General features: G+C 38.0%; 1 pseudogene; it reads left to right on the top strand.

The window, feature by feature from the left end:
- Positions 1-3,591: 3,591 nt before the first annotated feature.
- On the top strand, positions 3,592-4,640 carry LOC101397896 (olfactory receptor 4K17-like; annotated as a pseudogene).
- The last annotated feature ends 393 nt before the right edge of the window (positions 4,641-5,033 follow it).

Raw genomic sequence — 5,033 nt, 5'->3', positions numbered from 1 at the left:
GCATTGATTCTGTTACTACAACCAGACACTTGGAGTAGAGACTTGTTTTTCACTCCTTCTAACTTTTGCTAACCTGGAGGTTTGTATTCTCAGCATGTTCCCCCTACATCCTTGCTCACCAAATCCTTTAATCCCTAGAAATATTTTAACTGTGGAGTGACACTACATTTCTGCCAAGAGTCAAGAAATTTTGAGTACAAACTAAATGTGGAACTTTTAAGTGTATCTGGTAGTTACCGCATCTCCACTTTGGAAGTGAAAGCAAGAAGGCGTTCAGTTCCTCCTGATCTTCTGAGCTTTGGTCTGCTGGCAGAAAACACACAAAAAATAGCTGCCTATTTTGCTGCTTAAACAAATAACCCTTTACCACAAGAGAGGCTTTGCATGTTATAAAGATGCTATAATGTTGTAACAGTTATGTGTGTGCTACATGTCCTCTTTCCAGGTGCAGACTCTGCACTCTGGTAATGTAATGTGCTGCTTCTACAAAAGCATCTATACCTCACTCTCACATTCCCACAGCCACCCTGACTACCACCTGCCATCTGTGACCCCGGGATTGATCCTTAGTTGCAGCAAATCTCACACTATTTCTACTGTGATGCTCCTGGTCCTGCTGTGGCTACTAATACTGCTATCAAAGTCCTAAAATCCATGTGTCACTGTTCCCCTGTCTGTGCTCTTACTTTTTGCTATTACTATTCAATCATTTTCCTGCCTTCAAATCATAGAATAATCTATAACCTACTCATACAGAAGGTACCAGTGAGAAATACACTAAATAATAATCTTACCTCTTATTTGTATAGGATTTTAACCTCATAAAGCATATTCATACTTTATCTCATTTACTCTCTATTGAATTTTACATCATTTTTCTCAAGTTTTCTAAGTGAAGTGATCTGCCTAAGGGCAGAGTGTGAGTTAATGGTAAAGTCCAAGGTATGGCACCACCTTAATACTAGTGAGAGCTGTTTTCACTGCCCACACCTGTCACAACCATCTTTAAGTAACATCTTGCCTATCTTTCTATTAATATAAAAATCATATCTAACTATAAGTTATTTTATATGTTTTCACATAAAAGATATATTTGATTTTTGAGGATAGAATGGCGTAGGAGTAAAAAAAATTCCTTTTTATAATTAATCTTCCTAAGCAAGTCACTGTCAAACTTAGACAAGAAGTTCTGAGGTCTCAATCTTGTATTTCTTTAACCAAGCCAGTGACTGCTTACAGACTTCCTTGGAAACTGTCAGGCATATTATTTCCTAAATTATGAATGAGTGCAACATCTTGGAACTAAACTAGTTTAAGGAAAAAAAGAAAAAACGCAAACTTGCCTATTCAGTTTCAGTATCCTTCATTTCCAGATCTCTACTGAACACTCTCTTACTCCAAAGATATAAATCTGGGCACAAATATTTTCAGGTCCCATGGGAATTCTATGAAGGGATATTTAGGTCTTGATGTTCTTTAGTTGCTGTTCACATCACAACAACCAAAATATCTACTTTTTAACAGTTGTTACGTTGTCCAATATTTTATAAAATATATGAATTTTATGTTGATATTTATATATACAGTTAATGTTTACAAAATGAGATCATAGTGTACAAAGCGTATTGTAACTTGCCTTTTTTCACTTAATGTGAATATTTTCCATGTTCTTAAATAGTTTTCTCAAACATCATTTCATTATTAGCGTAATATTACATCCTAAGATTACTATATTTCATTTAAGAAGGTAAACCCCAATTGCAGGACATTTAGATTGCTCCAATATTTTTTATATATACAGTAATGTTACCACGACGATTTTTTGGCACACACATTGTTACTGCCTTATGATGGATCTTAGAAGTGGAAGATCTGTCTCAAAGGTTCTGCACATATTAAAGTTTTGGAATATAGATATTGGTTAAATGTTTCAGACCCTAAGGTACTTTTAGGGGAAGAAAACCACAGAGAGATTACCAGAGGCATGAGCATTTGGGAGCAAAACAGCGCAATATGCACCTAGAGTAAAGAAAGTGTCACAATCAAGGAAAATATTACCTGAGAAAAGAGGTAAAAGATCTATCACAGAGAAACTTTTAGACAACAATCTGTATCTGATATTTATATTTGAGTTGATCAAAAGTTAAAATTAAATTAGCTAATACGTAATAAAAGTCTGAAATGGGGCTAGAGTAATAGACCCATAAAGGATAATATATTAATTAATATATAGCCCATATTAATAATAGCCCATTAAGTTTTGGGCCTGAAAAGGAGCTCAGAGACTGAGCTCAACCACTTTGTTTTATCGTCTGAGAAACAGACCCGGAGAGAAAGATAAGCCAGCTCCTGGAGGCAAAGCTACTTCTCAGTCCCGGTCTTCCATCTTTATTTCAGTGTTCTTGCCAAACACCATGCTAATTCTTCTCACACCTTAATTTATAAAAGCACAGAGATCACATTTCTCAATCTGATCTCTCTCTCCTGGGTGATTAATTGTTCTACTCTTTACTCAGGCAGAGTTTTTTGCGACATCACACACACACACGCACACACACACAGAGCAGCAGCAGCAGCAGCAGCCTCCAGATTAAACCATAATGGTCTATGAATTTTATTTGTATTAAGTAATTAGAGTGACATCCCCAGCCAGAGGGCTCCAGTATGGGGGCTGTTCCCCACTCACCAGCAGGTCAGTATTGCTTTGCATGGATGTGAATGGAGGTCTAGTGAAAAATGCTAATATATGAATTGTAAAACTTGGTTCATTAAAAGTATACAATTTTATAAAGACAGGTGGGATATGGCATGGGAGTTAAAAGCAGGAAACCAGATATTTAGATGTCACAAATAACGCCACTTCTACTCATAGCATCTTTTTTGCTCCGTTTATAATACGTGGCCCTTCTTAGAATGTGACAGGGATACCCAGAGACTCAAAACATTCATTCCTGCTGATTAACCACAGCTGTCTTTACAACTTATGGGCTTTATAAGACCTCTCTAGGAATGGTTTTAGCCACAGCAGGCCATAGGTAGTGACAGTCACATTAGGAAAAAGTAGTCTCTGTCAGAAAGGCTTTCTAAGAGTGTGAAGAGAGCAGATCCCACTTACGGGTTGGTGGGAAAGATAGCACTCTGCTTCACTCCAAATCTCTCTGACTCACTTATTCAGAGTGGCTTTATATCTGCTGGATCACAGGCCATTCAAAACTCTGGGGCTGATTCAGGACCAAACAAGAATTTCTTAAGTTAGTCGTGGGCAGACAACTCCCAGATTCACTCAAAATTTGAACTTTAAAGAGGTTCTGCTGAGCCCCTCTGTCCACCTAGGAATTCAGACTAGGAGATCTCACCTCCTACAAAGACACAAAGCTCCAGAAGATGGTAGTATCTCCTTTGATCTATGAAGACAAAGCTTGTCCCTCTGAGCTTATGGATTGCTTAGAGGAACCAAGAGATATGAATAGGTTATTGCTTATAAGCTAGGGTTAGAGGTAGACAGTTTAGACTATAAGTCCTCCTTCTCGGAGGTAATATGGGATAACACTAAATTTTAAAGTCAAATGAGATTATTAAAGGACTCAGAGGAATGAAAAAACTTGGCAACCTCCATGATATTAGTGCTTTCTTCTTTCTTTCTACAGGTCATCCCAGAACAAACCATACAGTGGAGTCCATGGAACAATTAAATCAGTCCCAAGTGTCAGAATTCATTTTCCTGGGACTGACTAACTCCCAGGATATACAGTTTCTTCTCTTTGCACTCTTCTCAATTGTCTATGTGGTCACCGTTTCGGGTAACCTTCTCATTGTGCTTACAGTGTTTTACATCCCAAACCTGAACAACCCCATGTACTTTCTCCTTGGGAACCTCTCCTTTGTGGATATGATCCTTGCTTCCTTTGTCATTCCTAAGGTGATTGTAAACTTAGTAAAAAAGCAGAAGACCATTTCTTAAGCTGAATGTTTCACACAGATCTTTCTCCTTCACTTACTGGGTGGCGTTGAAATGGTACTTTTGGTCTCCATGGCGTATGACAGATATGTGGCTATTTGTAATCCCCTATGTTATATGACCATCATGAACAAGAAGGTGTGTCTTTTGCTGGTAGTGATTTCATGGTTCTTAGGTCTCCTTCATTCAGGGCTTCAGATACCCTTTGTTGTGAATCTGCCTTTCTGTGGTCTCAATATAGTGGACAGCATTTTCTGTGATCTCCCTCTGGTTACTAAGCTTGCCTGTGCAGATACCTATATTGTACAGATAGTCATTGTTACCAACAGTGGGATGATCTCTCTGAGCTGTTTCATTATTTTGCTTATCTCCTACAGTCTGATCCTCATAACCATTAGGAGCCACTATTCTACTGGGCAGTCCAAAGCCCGTTCCACTTTGACTGCTCACATCACAGTGGTGATTCTCTTCTTTGGTCCATGCATCTTTGTCTACATCTGGCCCTCCAGCAAACACTCTGTGGATAAGTTCCTTGCTGTGTTTTACACCATTGTCACCCCTATCTTGAACTCAATTATCTATACTCTGTGAAACAAAGAAATGAAGACAGCCATGAAGAAACTGTGGAGTGCTATTCTGAGTTCTAGAGAGGATACTTAGAGGAAAAATATACTTTAGATACAAATAGGATATTTTTTAAGTTTTTAAGGTTTTCTTTTAGAAATTGTTGTTTATCCATACAAAGTCAGGTAAAACACAGCAAAATTATAAAAATCAGACATTCAATGATATTTTGAATATAGTACCAACAAAAACATAAATGGTTTTAGATTTTTAAATGATGCTGACTGAACTATAAAAATTGTCAACTGGAAAAACTCACTTATAGAGGCTGGCCCTGTGGCTTAGTGGTTAAGTTCAGCAAACTCCGCTTTGGCAGCCTGGGTTTGGTTTCCAGGCAGAGACCTACACCACTTGTCAGTGGCCATACTGTGGCAGCGACCCACATACAAAATAGAGGAAGACTGGTACAGGTTTATTCAGGATGAATCTTCCTCAAAAAAACCAAAACCAA

Source organism: Ceratotherium simum, chromosome 3 (assembly GCF_057802395.1).
Source record: "Ceratotherium simum simum isolate JZ-2026a chromosome 3, ASM5780239v1, whole genome shotgun sequence".
NCBI classification, from domain to species: domain Eukaryota; kingdom Metazoa; phylum Chordata; class Mammalia; order Perissodactyla; family Rhinocerotidae; genus Ceratotherium; species Ceratotherium simum.
This window is presented reverse-complemented; position numbering and strand designations above follow the sequence as displayed.